The sequence below is a fragment of the Notamacropus eugenii genome, chromosome 5 (assembly GCF_028372415.1).
Source record: "Notamacropus eugenii isolate mMacEug1 chromosome 5, mMacEug1.pri_v2, whole genome shotgun sequence".
NCBI classification, from domain to species: domain Eukaryota; kingdom Metazoa; phylum Chordata; class Mammalia; order Diprotodontia; family Macropodidae; genus Notamacropus; species Notamacropus eugenii.
In genome coordinates, this window is record NC_092876.1 from 269,722,468 (window position 1) to 269,740,400 (window position 17,933).

At 34.3% G+C, this 17,933-nt stretch overlaps 1 pseudogene; it reads left to right on the forward strand.

The window, feature by feature from the left end:
• Positions 1–5,910: 5,910 nt before the first annotated feature.
• Positions 5,911–9,842, forward strand: LOC140507849 (heterogeneous nuclear ribonucleoprotein A1-like; annotated as a pseudogene).
• Positions 9,843–17,933: the final 8,091 nt, after the last annotated feature.

Here is a 17,933-nt window from a genome sequence, read left to right on the forward strand (position 1 = left end):
TGCAAAACTGCACAGATTTGGCCTATATTGAATTGCTTGTCTTCCGGGGGGGGGGTGGGGGGTGGAAAGGGAGGGAGGTAAAGAAGCTGGAACTCAAAGTGTTAGGATCAAATGTAATGTTCTTATGACTGGGAAATAAGAAATACAGGTTAAGGGGTCAAGAAAGCTATCTGGCCCTACAGGACAAAAGAGAAGACGGAGACAAGGGCAGGGAGGGAGGATAGAAGAGAGAGTAGATTGGTCACAGGGGCAATTAGAATGCTTGGGTTTGGGGGGGGAGGGGATAAAAGGGGAGAAAATTTGTAACCCAAAATTTTGTGAAAATAAATGTTAAAAGCTAAATAAAAATAAATAAATAAATAAATATAGATATCTAGATGGAAATATAGATAAACATAAATATGTAGATAAATACATGAATTATATGTTAGCATAATAAATTATACAAAATATAGACATAAGTATTATAATATTTATTATACCTATAGTTATGATTATTATATGAATTATACCTATAATTATGAATTATACATATGCATATTAATATAATATTATATTTATATCATATAATTAACCTAATTCATTAGAATTAGAATTCATTCTATTACTCTTTGAGATTTTGAGTCAAGAGAAGATAAAGCACAACAGAGATGAAGATCATATCATGGTATGGTTTTTCATATATACATATTTGTGTCAAATGGTGGCCTTCTCTAGTATGGGGTGGGGAGGGAGGGTTCAAAACTTAAATTAAATCTGTCACATGGTTGGGGTACAAACAAGTCTGGGTAGGCAATCTGGAGGCTGGAGTTCTAATCCCAGGTCTGCCAGCTGTGTGACTTCAGACAAAGAATTTCACTCCTCTGGGTCTCCTGTATTCTATTCTGCAAAATAAGAGGGGTGAAGGTGATCTCATCTATCTCTAGAATTCTCTATGCCTTAAAGACTATGAGTTAAGCAGCAGGAGGTGAGTCTTTAGGTCATATAACATTAGCTAAAAATGAGCCTTGAAGAGCATACTCTTGTATGTGTACTTTTTGTGGAAGATAATTGGTAACCAAGAGAGATGTCTCAGAAGGGAGATTATGGGCCAGCTGACACATAATGATGACATCTGTATCAGCAGTATTGAAGGTTGAAGAAGGATGACACTCAACACCATGTCTGGGAGAGAGGAATTATGGCCAGGATTAGAGAGTTTGGATTAGAGCTCAGCAACAAATGAGTGATGCCTTGGGGAAAATCATTAACTCTTTCTCTGTGTTAGTTTCATAATCTATAAAATGGAAGTAAAATTTTCTACATGTATTTGGTAAGATTGTAGTAGAGTCCCTGACAATAGAAAGAGAGGGGTTGGGTTCATATCCCACCTCAGACTACTACCAGTGTGATTTTGGGCAAATCATTTAACTTCCCAGAATATACTAGACTCAGTTCATATGGGGGTTCCAGAGAGCCTAAACTTAAGAAAGTAAAACAGAAAAAGTTAATTCATATTAAACTTAAAATTATGTCATGTATGCATTTATTTGGAGAGCCAACTGTTAAACATTCATTAGCACACCATTGACAGTGCCTCAGTCTCCTTATCTCTAAAATATCAAGGGTTCAACTAGATGGTCTCTAAGAGCCTTTCTAGCTCTAAGTCTATGATTCTATTTAAAATTTTTCGAAAAAAATACACCAGCATGCACGTATAATGATGAAACTTCATTAATTCAGACTGGGCTGCTTCTGAATTTGTAATGATTCAAACAGGGCCTTGAGATAAGGTTTACCTTTGTTAACTAAGCCCTTTTGCCACAAACTGGGTGAATTAATAAAGCAAGGAAAGGTAAGGAGGAAAGTTTGCAATACTTTAGAGATTGACCTTTTCAAGTACTTTAAAGCAAATTAGAACTACCTATTTACATACAAACAATTGTTATGTTAATTAAAACCATTCTTAATTATTCATTAAAATAGGTGACTCTAAGGACCTCTAGTAGACAACCTTTTGTTAGCAAGCCAATTCTAGATATTTCACTTGCTGCCAAATAACAAATGTTGAAAAAATTGTCTATACTTCTTTACAAAGTTGAGTGCAATTTTGACTAAGCAGAAATAGACCTTCTAGAACCATCAGTCTTTTGTGAGTAATACAAGACTATAGAGCAAAAAAATTAAATAAAAAAGTTAAAAGTAGAAACTATCTCTGGCAGGACAAAAAAAGTCTTCAAGGATCCACCTAGTCAGAAGGAAACGCAAATGCAACTCCAGCAACCTCTAAGGTTTAGTCATTAAAACTGTAACCATTGGGGGTTGGTAATAGCCTCGGTGCAACTGAGAAGGCGTTGAATAAAAATAAGGAACCAGTGGAAGTATACAGAAAGAAGAAAAGTTTGAAAAATCATCCATACACATTTCATCTGTTGTGTAACACAGTCAAAGTCATAATGATTGCATTATTTTCCAAATGAACACATAAAATAGAAGCTATAACTAATTAATGGTCAAGTCTGCTGACAGGTCTAAACAAGCAAGTACTGGCAGGCAAGCCTATTGAGCATTTTCCAGAAATCTAGAATGCATTAGCTAGAATATGTGTGTGTAATGACTTGTTTACATTATGATTGTATATGGTTACATGACACAACATTGCATCATCAAAATTTCAGTGCAGGAAAAAAGCCCACAAATATACAATAAATTATTAAATTTAAAATGGATCATTTAAAAATTATATATTTTTTTGAAATGACACAAATTTTCAAAAAACTGTTAAATGGTTAAAAATAAATAGATTTCCACAGGACCACTAAGTATTTTTCTTTTCATTTAAATGTTCAGTTTTACAGGATATAATGTTGAAATTGGTTCTGTTTTTATTTGCTTTTCAATATATCACATTCCAACATTTTCTTTCATTTCTCATTATGAATGAGTTTCAATGAGATTTGAACTGGAGTTCCTTGATATGTAAATTATCTCTTCCTAGATTAGTTTAGGCAGTTACTTGGTAGCTACATTTCTGTACAAGTTATGTTTTTTGTACCTCTCAAATGACATCTGAATTTTACCCTCTATTTTCAATATTTGCAGAATTTTCTTTCACAAAATATGGTATCCAGGCTCTTTGTTTCATTGTGATTTTTTGCTGTTGTTATTTCTGGGAGTAAAATAATTCTCATGGAGCTTTATTCTCACATCAAACAGTTCTTTAGATCATCTTTAGATCTAGATTCTGTTAAATTTTGTTATATTTTGAGTATACCCTGTATTCATTGTTTCATATCTGTCTTGTTATGTGCCTGTCACTTCTTTTCAGTATTCAATCATTTATATTCCTCCATGTGTTCTAAACAATTATTCCTCAAATCTCTCTTTAAAAGCTCTAACTTCTATCTTCATATTTTCTTTTACTTCTTTAGTTAGAATCTCAATATCTCTGGGAATTCTGTTTAATATCCATTTAGAGGAATACATTACTATTAGTGAAGTATTATTCTTTTATTTTTGAGTTACCCTCATTTTCCTTCGCCTCACAGTATTCATTCATTATATTAAGAGCTCTTTTTTGGTTTACTGATTTCTTCAATCTCTTTACAGTTTCTTGAAAGTTGCTATTTTTTTCTGAATGTGAGAATTTTTTTCTCTTCTTTTATTGCTTGTCTCTCATTGTATTTGATAGCAAAAGGGAAGAGAGGTCCTTTCAACAATATAATATAAAACTAAGATCTAGAAGAGATTGGATTGTGTTTTGCTCCCCCTCATAGTTGGCTTTAGCTATCAAACACTCCATCACTAATTCTGCTATTTCCTCATTAAAAATATAAATTATGTCTTCATTTTGACTTAGTGTAGCACTAAATTATAAATCTACTCTATGAACATTCATTTAACTATTGGTATGCCTAATGTGTGATCTTTCTTTAATGACCAACAAGTTGATACACTAGTAGAGAAATTTAACCATGTCTGTCTGTGTCAATATTCCCCCTGTAAATTAAACCAAAATTTATACAAAATTTATACCTAAATATGGGAAAGTTCCCTGAGAGAGAAATAAAGTAATTACTAAAATTCATTTCATTATGTACCCAAAGTAACAGGAAGCACCACGTCATGGAACATGTAATATTATTTTTTTCTGACCTTGTAGAGCTTACATTCATCGTAGCAAATAAATAGACCAACATGATGCTATTTATGCATCAATATATGTGGGAAATGATTAAAAAGCATCTTTTAAAGAGACATTGATTATAAATTATATCATTGCATAGATGAACAAAGAGGGTGATGGCAAACACACTTTAAAAAAATAGATTCAGGAAGAGTATATGAAAGGTATACAAGTCACTATTTCACAGCTGTGTGTGTATATATCAATAACTGATAAAAAAATGTCAAAAGTCACTGGACATTATGAATATTGAAGATATTTGAAATCAATGATATCTTAACAAAAAGGAAATTGCTGGATATTGACTGATTCAGAATCAGTTGTCTGTGAAGTCAAATCAGAGTTAGTATAGTCAAATGAGTAGTCATATCAGAATAAGATAACAAAAATAAAATACTCTGCTTGGTCATGTAGCTTTAATCTGACTTGTTTAAATTTGTTTAATCTGACTTGTGTTGACACAGAGAAAAAGGTAACTGACTCAACTGTATTTTAGAGAAATTTAACAGCTACCCATTCTTCAAAAAGAATTATAACAAAGGGGCCAGAAGATCTCAGAAACCCTCTCAGCCAGTCAACTCTCAATCTTCTTCCCAGAATCAGCTATAGTAGGCAATGTCAACACTAGCATATAGCAAAGTTTCTTAAACTTTGTCCACTCGCGACCCCTTTTTGACAGAGAAATATTTACACAACCCTGGATATATGTAATATTTAAAATAGTGTACAAATCAAACATTTACTGATAATAAATCATAAAGAAATTTATTTTAAAACAATGCTTTGGTATACATATAATTTTGTCATTTATTAACGATGAAAGCAAATTTGCATGTTAATGAGATAGATATGCTTGTTTCTTTTTACATAAAGCATGAAATCTTGGTGAACTATTTGGTACTGTAGGACATAGAACATCTTCAATATTTTTCAGAGTTGATCAATATTTTAATTTTATATGGTCAATGCTGACAATGCCACTTTGCATAAAATGTCAGAAGTATGTTTAGGGCCATTTCAGAAATTGTTGAAAATTCTGTCCTAATCCTAAGACAAAATTCCTTTAATGATTTTTTTTGGGGGGGAAACTCAAGTTTTAAACCTGTAGCATTGATAACTCAGCAATTTTTTCTTGAAGTTTTAATGGAAGATGACTGATGTATTTGATTTCAATTGAGTATGGTTTATGAACCCAACTTAGTTCTTTAAAATCAAAATTTGAAAGAAGGTATTTCTGAAACTGCTCCTCCAGACACTTGAAATGATCAATTATTCCTCCTACAATTAAATCTTTGGGAAGGTTATTTTCAATTATAAAATCATCTGTAGTTGTAAATATTTCTAAAGAATAATTTTCTACCCTATTCTTCCATATGTTAACTTTCTAAAGTAAAACTTTCAATTTTATCTTTTAACATAAATATGTTACATTATTTCTTTGAAGTGATATGTTTAAATCTTTGAGCTTTTCAAAAATATCTGACAAATAACAGTTTTGAAAGCCATAAGTCGTTATGAAAAAAATTAACAAAATTGGATTTCTTCTCAGTCAAAAATATAACAACTTTATCTTTGAATTTCAATAATCTGTTTAAACTGTCCTTTTTGAGAGCCACCTTACTTCTGCATGTAATAATATCCTTCTGTAATTGGAGTCCATATCTTTCCAAAGGTTTGAAAATAAATGACTCTTGAGATATGATAGTTATTAGCTAGCTCCTTTCTGTCCTTGACTCTGTTGGAGAATGATTGCTGAAGCTTTTGCTACCACTCTCATCTTGTTGAAGGGCCCCAAGGAGCCCTAGCAGCTTCGGAAGCTCTTCATCAGAGGCCTGAGCTTAGACATGATGGATGAGAGCCTAAGGAGCCATTTTGAGCAATGGGACACACTTACAGACTGCGTGGTGATGAGAGATCCAAGAGGCTTTGGTTTTCTTACCTATGCCACAATAGAAGAGGTAGATGGAGCCATGAATGCCAGACCTCACAAAGTTGATGGCAGAGTTGTTGAACCAAAGAGATCTTATTCCAGAGAGGACTTTCAAAGGCCAGGCACCCACTTAGCTGTGAAAAAGATCTTTGTGGGTGGCACTAAGGAAGACACTGAGGAGCATCACAATATGGAACAACATGGAAAAACTGAAGTGATTAAAATCATGACTGACAGAGGCAGTGGCAAAAAAGAGAGGGTTTGCTTTTGTTCCTTTTGATGACCATGATGATCATGATTCTGTGGATAAGACTGTCATTCGAAAATACCATACTGGAAGGAGGAGCCAAGATGGTGAAGTAGAAAGATACACATATGCTAGCTCCAAATCCACAGCCCATAAAATACCTGTAAAGAAGAACTCCCAACAAATTCTGGAGCAGCAGAAGCCACACAACAACAGAGCAGAGGAGATTTCTGTTCCAGAGAGACCTGAAAAACTGACTTGAAAGGTCCCTTGTGCACTAGACCTGGAGCAGAGCCCAGCCCTGGCTTGGCCACGCAGCACCAAGAGGAGCAGATCCGAGCAAGCTCCAAGGACAGAATCTCCAGCAGCCAAGCATGTCCCTCCACCCACAGGTGGCAAAGGTTAGTGAGAGGGGCTTTTCAGTTCGTGGAGAGGGGAGTGGGGTGCCCCCATAACTCAGGCCCCCTCAGGAGGCAGCGGCAGAGGGGGGCTCCCAGAGGAGGCAGAGGGGGGCTCCCAGAGGAGGCAGGAGCTTGGATCCACTGTTGAAGGTCTCTGCATAAACCCCCTAAGGGAACTGAGCCCTGTGTGGTGGCCCTGACCCCACTTGAGCACCTGAACTTAATCTCACACTGAATAGCAGCCCTGCCCCCACCAAAGCCCTAAGGCTGGAAAGCAGCATTTGAATCTCAGACCCCAAGCACTGGCTGGACGGATCTGGAGGCCAGGTGGGTGTGGAGAGGACACTCAGAAGTGAAGTAACCTACTGGGAAAATGCCCAGAAAAGGGAAAAAAAATAAGACCATAGAAGGCTATTTTCTTGGTGAATATATATCTCTACCCTTCCTTTCTGATGAGGAAGAACAAGGCTTACCATCAGGGAAAGACATAGAAATCAATACTTCTGTATCCCAAAGAGGCAAAATAAATATTCAATGGGCTCAGGCCATGGAAGAGCTCAAAAAGGATTTTGAAAATCAAGTTAGAGAGGTGGAGGAAAAACTGGGAAGAGAAATGAGAGAGATGCAAGAAAAGCATGAAAAGCAGGTCAACACCTTGCTAAAGGAGACCCAAAAAAATGCTGAAGAAAATAACACCTTGAAAAATAGGCTAACTCAATTGGAAAAAGAGGTTCAAAAAGCCAATGAGGAGAAGAATGCTTTCAAAAGCAGAATTAGCCAAATGGAAAAGGAGGTTCAAAAGCTCACTGAAGAAAATAGTTCTTTCAAAATTAGAATGGAACAGATGTAAGCTAATGACTTTATGAGAAACCAAGAAATCACAAAACAAAACCAAAAGAATGAAAAAATGGAAGATAATGTGAAATATCTCATTGGAAAAACAACTGACCTGGAAAATAGATCCAGGAGAGACAATTTAAAAATTATGGGACTGCCCGAAAGCCATGATCAAAAAAAGAGCCTAGACATCATCTTTCATGAAATTATCAAGGAAAACTGCCCTGAGATTCTAGAACCACAGGGCAAAATAAGTATTCAAGGAATCCACTGATCACCGCCTGAAAGAGATCCAAAAAGAGAAACTTCTAGGAACATTGTGGCCAAATTCCAGAGTTCCCAGGTCGAGGAGAAAATATTGCAAGCAGCTAGAAAGAAACAATTTGAGTATTGTGGAAATACAATCAGGATAACACAAGATCTAGCAGCTTTTACATTAAGGGATCAAAGGGCATGGAATATGATATTCCAGAAGTCAAAGGAACTAGGACCAAAACCAAGAATCACCTACCCAGCAAAACTGAGTATAATACTTCAGGGGAAAACATGGTCTTTCAATGAAATAGAGGACTTTCTAGCATTCTTGATGAAAAGACCAGAGCTGAAAAGAAAATTTGACTTTCAAACACAAGAATCAAGAGAAGCATGAAAAGGTAAACAGCAAAGAGAAGTCATAAGGGACTTACTAAAGTTGAACTGTTTACATTCCTACATGGAAAGACAATATTTGTAACTCTTGAAACTCTTTTCAGTATCTGGGTAGTGGGTGGGATTACACACACACACACACACACACACACACATACACACACACACACAGCTCAAAGTGAATTGAATAGGTTGGGATCATATCTTTAAAAAAATGAAATTAAGCAGTGAGAGAGAAATATATTGGGAGGAGAGGGGGAGAAATGGAATGGGGCAAATTATCTCTCATAAAAGAGGCAAGCAAAACACTTTTTAGTGGAGGGAAAAAGAGGGGAGATGAGAGAAAAGCATGAAGTTTACTCTCATCACATTCCACTAATGGAAGGAATACAATGCACACTTATTTTCATATGAAAACCTATCTTACAATACAGGAAAGTGGAGAAGAAGGGGATAAACAGGGTGGGGGGATGATGAAAGGGAGGGCAATGGGAGGAGGGAACAATTTGAAGTCAGCACTCTTGGGGAGGGACAGGATGAAAAGAGAGAACAGAAGCAATGGAGGGAAATATAGTTGGTCTTGCACAACACGACTATTATGGAGGTCATTTGCAAAACTACACAGACATGGTCTGTATTGAATTGCTTGCCTTCCAGGGGGAATGGGTGGGGAGGGAGGGATGAAGAGAAGTTGGAACTCAAAGTTATAGAAACAACTGTCAAGTACTGTTCTTGCTACTGGGAAATAGGAAGTACAGGTAAAAGGGTATGGAAAGTTATCTGGCCCTACAGGACAAGGGAGAGGTTGGAGACAAGGGAAGGGAGGGATGATAGAAGAGAGGGCAGATTGGTGATAGGGACAATTAGAATGCTTGGTGTTTTGGGGTGGGGGGAGGGGACAAATGGGGAGAAAATTTGGAACCCAAAATTTTGTCAAAATAAATGTTAAAAGTTAAATAAATTAATTTTTAAAAAAATACCATACTGTGAATGGCCACAACTGTGAAGTAAGGAAAGCTTTGTCCAAGCAAGAAATGGCCAACTCTTCATCTAGTCAAAGAGGTCTAAGTGGTCCTGGGAACTTTGGTAGTGGTTGTGGAGGTGATTTCGGTGGAAATGAGAACTTTGGCCATGGTGGGAACTTCAGTGGTCATGGAGGTTTTGGCAGCAGTTGTGGTGGTGGAGGATATGGTGGAAGTGGAGATGGCTACAATGTATTTGAAAATGATGATGGTTATGGAGAAGGTAGCCCTGGTTACTCTGGAGGAAACAGAGACTATGGAAGTGGTGGACAGAGTTATGACTATGGCGGGAGTGGCAGGTATGACAGCTATAACAACAGAGGAGGCGGAGGTGGTTTTGGCGATGGTAGTGGAAGCAGCTTTGGAGGTGGTGGAAGCTATAGTGATTGTGGCAACTACAACAATCAGTCTTCAAACTTTGGTCCCATGAAGGGAGGAAACTTTGGAGGCATGAGCTCAGGCCCTTATGACAGAGGCCAATATTTTGACAAACCACTTGACCAAGGTGGCTATGGTGGTTCCGGTAGTAGCAGTACTTATGGCAGTGGCAGAAGATTTCAATTACTATTAGGAAACAAAGCTTAGCAGGAGAGGAGAGGCAGAGAACTGACAGGGAATCTACAGGTTACAACAGATTTGTGAACTAAGCCAAGCACAGTGGTGGCAGGGCCTAACTGCTACAAGAAGGCATGCTTTAGACAATACTTTTTGTGTATGGGTAAAAAACCCCAAAACACCAGGACTGTATTTGTGATTAATTATATAATAGATTATTTTAGTTTCTGTTTTGTGGGAAAGTGTAAAGCATTCCAACAAAGGGTTTTAATGTAGATTTTTTTTTTTGCACCCATGCTGTTGATTGCTAAACATAATAGTCTTATCATAACACTAAATAAATGTCTTAAAAAAAAAAGAAAATAAAAGACTCTTAAGGGCATGTCTTTTAAATGAAGTTAATGATCTTGATAATATCATGAAGCACCACAGATAACTCTGATGATGTTTTACTTTTGGCTCTGACTGACTCCCAATAGATCATGGAGGGAATAAAAGAGAAATGTTCATTGCCACCAGCTTTAAGTTTTGCTACAAATCCAACATTTTTGCCCATTATTGCTGTAGCATCATCTCTGCAGACTCCAATGCAATTTTGCTATCATAAACCTTTTTTGTGAAAAATTCATAGACTTTTAGATATATATCTTCTTCTTTTGTGTTCCCTTCCAAAGGGACACAAAACAATAATTGCTCATGTACGCTTATTTCATAAACATACCTTACACAAAATTATCAGTTATTTCATTTAACTGAAGTAAACATTTTGGGCTGCGTTTAAGCCTAGTAATAAGCTGCTGGAATTGGTCATTACTAATTTCTGACTTTCTTTTGGAAATTGTATCATTTGATAAAGGAATTTTATGAATTTTATCCCATAAGTTTTCCCATGAATTATTTCTGACATTTTAATAGCAGTAGATAACATAAGATCTTCTCCTATCACATAGAGTATTTTAGTTTTTTGCAATTAAATAAGAAGATTCCTAAGCTGCATGTAGATACTTTTCATTGATAGTATTAAATTTCTCAGAACACTTTTTTCTTTATTTGAAGATTTTAAAAATCATTCAAAATATCCCTTTGGTTTATAGCAGTATGCTACATTCTTGGTATTGAGATGCCATGGTTTCATGTTCTCTGCAACCAAAACTTCATTACAGATCAAGACAAAAGATTTTTCCACACCATCATCAATAGAAGTAAACACATATTGCAAATTTTCAACAAATTTTCTCTTTCCAGTCAATTTAGGTATACTACACCCAAGTAGCAAAGACACTGCCACATTCTCATCATTTTTTTTTACCTCATCTATCTAAATTTAGCCACTTATCCACTACGCAAAATATTTTTGTCCTAAAATATAAATAAATATTGCTAACAATTTCTCAAACACTAGGTTTACTTTATGAAATTATATTTATTAGATTTAATTTTTAAAAAGTTGATTTCACACTTACATACACATATAGCAGTGACTGTAGAAAAACATTATTAAAAGACTTTTGTTTTTACTTGCTACAATCAAACACTTATATTTTTGTAAAAGGAGATGATAACAGCATTTTTTAAATCATTCTAACACAATACAATCCAAATATATACTGATTTGATACTTATTTGCTGATGAATGATGAGGAAAATATTAAAAGTTTTTATCTTCCATAATTAAACTATTATGTTTCTGTAAAAGTAGAAAACTTTATAAGTACAGTAAAAACACTGCAATTCATAACATACAATTGCTTCAAATTTGAGCTGAGGTGTTTCTAGCAGCATTCATTGGTCTTACATGGTGTAACAGACTGCACAGTACAAAGTATGCATGTTGTATGTTCAGAATCAAGGCTGCAGTGAAGTCACATAATGTTACATGGACAAGTACTGCCAGAAACACCTCAGATTCATGATGTGTTTCATTTTGAAGTAACTTTTAGTTGTTATGCATTCAGAAACCTTTTACTGTTGCCAAATTTTTTGCCACCCCCACATCCAGTTACTCACAGTTTAAGAAGTTCTGGTGTAGAGCATTACCTCATTTGTAAAACGTAGGAAAATCGAAGGTTATGAGAAATATTGGCTTCTAAATAATAGAAAGCAACTGAGGGGAAATCAGCCTGCAGAATCATCAACATGAAAACCTACTATAACAGATTATTCCAAGATTCTTTGCAGAGAAAACTCAGAGAAAAACAAACAAACACAGGCAATGGAATAGATGTGTTAATGTTTCTAGAGTGATCTGTTTTTATCAATAGGAAAACTATTCTCAGTATCTAATTGAAAGGAATTACCAATTATATTCAGATTTGTGTCTTATTTTAACACGTATTTGTGAGTAAGCTTACTGGGAAACATTTTTAAAATCAAGTTGGGAAAAACAGATGAACCTGACCAAAGACATAAAGAAAGGACACGATTATATAGACAAAGCTATTCAATTTTGAAGGTACTTAGGGATACATTTTCATAACATCTCAAAGTAGAGAAGATTCCAAAAGACTGGAAAAGAACAGATAGTTCCCATCTCCTTTCTACCACCATACATCAAAAAGACTAGGGCAATATTAAGTAAGAACTTCCAGGCCTTATATCCGATTTTTCATTTCCATATATCTTAATTAAAATAATCTATGCATAAATTTAGGGCTGTCTTCATGAAAATAAAATACAAAGCAAAGACAGTCCTTTAAAAATTATTTTCTGCAACTGACACATCCCGGCAGCCATACAACTATGTGCAAAAAATATAAGGTCCTGTTTTTAAAACACTGAGCTTGATAAAATGAAGTGAAGCTATACTATCTAAGGTTATTCATACACAAGTAAAAATCCTTCAAATAAATATGAAAAGAGAGAAATACTAAACATATTCCTTATATGCAATGCAATAAAACATAAATCAATTCAAGAAACATAGACCCAAATGGAGACCTCATAAAAAAAAAAAACTACCCGAATAATGAGTTGGAAAAAGAAAAAAAATTAAAACAATTAAAATGTACATGAAATAAAACCATTATGTGACAACATACCAAAATTTTGGGATGCTTCTAAAGTCCTCAAAGGAAAATTTATAAAAGTGGATAGACAGATAGACAGATCGATAAATAGATAGACATACCTATAGTATACAAATGTGTATGTACATATACTTATATGTAGCACAAGAGAAAAAAGAGGGAATTAAATAAATACGTATTAAGGACTAGAACGCCTAGTAAATAAACATGAGGAAAACGGACATGATAGGGGAAGTCATGCAAAATTACAGGAGAAAAAGTTAGGGAATCATTGAAGTTTTACTTTGAATTATCAAAAGACTCCTGCAATGATAAATAAAGCTAAATGGTGATTTTTAAAGGAATTACAGAATTGGTGAGCCTTTAGTCAAACCCCACCTAATCCCGCCTACCCTCTCCCCCTCCCCCGCCCCAACAGAGAAAGGAAGCAGGCAGGAAAGCAACTACAAAAAATAAGAAAAAAAGAGTAATGGGAAATTCCAATACCAACAGAAATAAGACAAATTATCAGAGCCTACTATGTACAATTATGTGCTCCCAAATTAGTAGAGAAAAAAAGAGAGCTACTTTTCAAAATATAATGTGCCCAAACTAATAGAACACTAAAAGAGATTTTAAGTTATTCAGTCTCAGAAAATAAAATTGAAGTACCTGTAAAGGAACTACTGAAGAAAATATTCAAACTTGCACTGATTAATGAATAGAAGAATTCTATCAAACCATTGAAAGACAATCTCTTTGATGGACACATTGTAAAACTCTGTGAGAGAAATATACTTTTAAAACCTGTATCAGAAAAATATAAAAGTTGAATTATAGACCAATATAATTAATTAATGTTAATGCAAAAAAAAAAATCTGCTAAATAGACAACAAAAATTTAACCAAGAAATAATCCGTTATTGTCAAGTTGGGTTTATACCAGAGATACAAAAAATGTTCAGTATTGGGGGCAGGAGGAATCAGTATAATTATCATATTAAAAAAAAACATTTAAACCACAGTTACCTCAATAGCTGCAAAAAAAGTCTTTAACAAAAAACAACTTCTCTTTCTGCTAAAAAAAAAAACCCTACAGAATAGGGTATAGTATAGAAGTGTGTGTGTGTGTGTGTGTGTGTGTGTGTGTGTGTATATATACATATATTTAATATTCTATCTCCATAGACCAAAACCAAGCATAATATGGGATAGATATACACTAGAAAAAGGGTTCTTAATGTATTTTGAATCATGGACTCCTTCAATAGTCCGATGAAATCTATCAACCCTATATCAGTGTGCATTTAATGCATAAAATAAAATATATTGGATTATAAAGAAAGTCAATTATATTGAAATATAATTACTAAAATACAACAAATGAAAAGTTCATAGACTCCATGACTAGTTCATAGACCCTGTACCAAAAGCAACCCAATTAATATAAGAACTAAGGCTGCAAAGACAGCAATATAAAAGAAAGAAATAACAAGCATAAAAACAGGGAAAATGGAGAAAAACACACACTACTTGCTAATGACATCATGATTTACTTTGAAAATTCTGGGAAATCAACAAAGTGACAGGCTACAAAATAGAGATATACTAGAGCATCTCTATCTCCCATCCAAAAAAACTCCCAGATTTTCTATGTGATGATAATGAATTCCAAGAAGCAATAACAGAAAGGAAGATTCCATTAAAAATAACCACAAAATAAATAAAATATCTGTGAATCAAACTACCAAACTGCACTCAGTAATATGGATTAAATTATGAAATACTCTTCAAAGAAATAAATAGCTTAAGTAACTCAAGCAATATTCAGTGTCCGTTGCTGGGCCATGCCAATATGATGGGGGTTGGGAGGAGATTGTACTCCCATAGTTAATTTACACATTTAATGATATACTACCAAAAGAATACTTTATAGATCCATATAAAATAATAATGAAATGCAACTAAAAGAACAAAAGATGTAGACACCAAGGCAAGCAGTGATAAACACAGTAAATAAGGGGCAATCGCAATTCTAGACCTCAAGCTTTATTATGAAGCATCAACAATCTAAACTATTTAGTATTGGTTTAAAAAAAAATCTGAGAAGCACATCCATGGAAAAACAATACCAGGAAGAATCAGAAGTAATGCAACTCAATAACCCATAGTTAGACAAACCCCAAAGCATACCTCACTTAGGGAGGAATTCCTTATTTTGATAACAATTTCTGGGGAAACTGAAAGAAGTCTGGCAGAACCTGGACACGGACCAGCATCTTATGCCATATTACACAATTAATGTGAAATGGATATGTTCTTTGAATGTTATTTTTAAAAATTAGAAGAGAACTAGATCACATATTTTTCAAAGTTTTGTGTAGAAGTTATATAATCAGCTAAAGAGAAAAAGAATCAACTACAAATGATAAAATGAATAACTTTACATGGAATTTTTAAAAAATTCTGCAAAAAAACCCAGTGCATCTGAGAATCATAAAAGTTGAGAAAAATGTTGCCTCAAAATTCTCAGGTAAGAGATTGATGTCCAAGATGATGACAGTGATGATAACGATGATGTTGATGATGAGGATGACTCATTTATATAGCACTTGACAAACATTTTATATTCACGTTAACCCTGGGAAGTAGGTACTATTATTATCTCCATTTTATAGAAGAGGAAACTGAGGAAGGAAAAGATTAAGTGACTTGCCGAAAGTCACATAGCTTTTAAATGTCTAATTCTGATTTTAAACTCAGGTCTTCCTTACTCCAGGTCCAGTACTCTATCCACTATTTTTATAGATACTTATATATTTATATACGTACATATTACCAAAAGCCATACCCCCAAAAATGTCATGAAATCATAGGAACAAAGAGTTCTAAAAAGAATTGTAAACTATTAGCAAACATGAAAATGGTTCAAATTGCTGACAAAAAAATGAAAATAAAAACATTATAAAAATCTATTTTGTAAATCATACAAAAGTATATGACAGATAAAATCTTAGATTATTTATTTAATCATCTTTTGAATTTCAAACATTAACCAAGACACAAGAGACATGAGCAGCAAGCAATTTGCCAAAGTCACAGAGAATATGCTACATAGATTCCAAATATAAATGATACTCTATGTATAGTAAGACCAGTATCTGCTTTACAAGGTTAATTTTCTTCTCTTTTAAGAAGGAAATGAAGTCATTTTCAAGGTTTGCTTAGTCCAAAGGACCAAGTTTGAACTTTTTACTTGGATTTCTTTTCACTTGAGACATAAATAGTCCAACCTATGGGGAGCATTTGAAAATGGTGTTCCCAAGGTTTGACAGGATTCCAGTTAACCTGTAGGATGTCTTCTTAAGACAGTGAGTCTGCCTTGGCAAATGGAGCAAGAGTACTAGTATCTTCTTTTTTAAAAATTAATTGGATTGAAAGTACATGTATTTTTTCTTATTTAATATTTCATTTTCTCCAATTACATATAAAAACAATTTTAACATTCTGGTTTTTTTCAAATTTTGATTTTCAAATCCTTCCTATCTCTCATATCCTCAATGAGAAAGCAAATAATTTGACATAGATTGCACATGTGTAGTCATGCAAGTTCATGTAAGTCATTCTGTGAAAGAAAGCAGACAAAATAAAACCAAGAAAAATAAAGAAAAAGTATCTTTGATCTACATTCAAGCTCTGCCAGTTCTTTCTCAGGAGATGGATAACAACTTTCCATCAGAAGTTCTACCGAATTTTCTTGGATCATAGTATTGCTGAGAATAGCTAAGTTATTCATAGTATATCAGCATATAATATTGCTGTTACTGTGTACAACGTTCTCCTGGCTCTACTCATTTCACTTTGCATCAATTCATATAGCATTTTTCATGTTTTATTTTTCCTGAGGGCATCCTGCTCATCATTTCTTAAAACAGAATAGTATTCCATCACAATCATATAAAACAGCTTGTTCAGTCATTCCCTAATTAATGAACATCCCCTCAATTTTTAATTATTTGCCACCACAAAAAAGTTGCTATAAATATTTTTGTACCCAGATGTCTTTTTCACTTTTGTTTTTGGGTTACAGATTTAGTAGTGTTATTGCTTGGTCAAAGGGCACTATGCATGGTTTTATAGCCCTTTGGCTCTAGAATGGTTGAATCAGTATACAACTTCACCAATAGTACATTAGCGTTTTAATTTTCCCACATTCACTCCAACATTTCTTTTCCCTTTTCTGTCATATTAACCAATCTGATAGGTATGAGGTAGTATCTCAAAGTTGTTTTAATTTGCATTTCTCTCATCAATAGTGGTTTAGAGCATTTTTATGACTATAAAGAGTTTTCATTATTTCATCTGAAAACTGCCTGTTGATGTCCTTTGACCATTTACCAATTAAGAAATGGCTCTTTTTTCTATAAATTTATCTCAGTTTTCTTTATGTTTGAGAAATTGTCTTTATCAGAGAAACTCACTCATTGTTTTTCTCACAGTAGTGATTACCACCTATGTATTTCCTTCCATCTTATTTTCCTCCTGTTTATTCTACTCTCTTTTTCCTTTTACCCTGTCCATTCTCAAAATTTTTTTGCCTCAAACTTTTACCTCCCCCAAACTGCTTTCCCACACCTCTCTTATGCCCTTCCCTTCCTACTTTCCTATGTAGTAAGGTAGATTTCTACAGCCAACTAAGTAAGCATATTATTCCCTCTTTGAGCCACTTTTGATGAGAGGATCAATTGTCCAGGTCAGTTGTTTGTCCAATGATATATTTCTTATTGTCTCCTTTTTTGTCATTCTTCTGTCTTTGATTGTTTCTTGATGTCTTATGGAGTTACTAGCTTCCACTTGTGCAATTATAATTTTTAAAGAATTACTTTCTCCAGTACCCTTTGGTACCTCCTTTTCCATTTGGCCAATTCTAATTTTTAAGGAGTGTTTCTCTTCAATGGAATTTTTATTATTTTTTTTTCCATTTGGCCAGTTCTGGTTTTTCACTCATTTTCAAAAATTTATTTACATTTTCAACATTCATTTTCATAAATCTTGAGTTCCAAATTTTCTCCCCATCTCTCCCTTTCCACCATCCCAAAATGCTGAGCATTCTAATTGCCCCT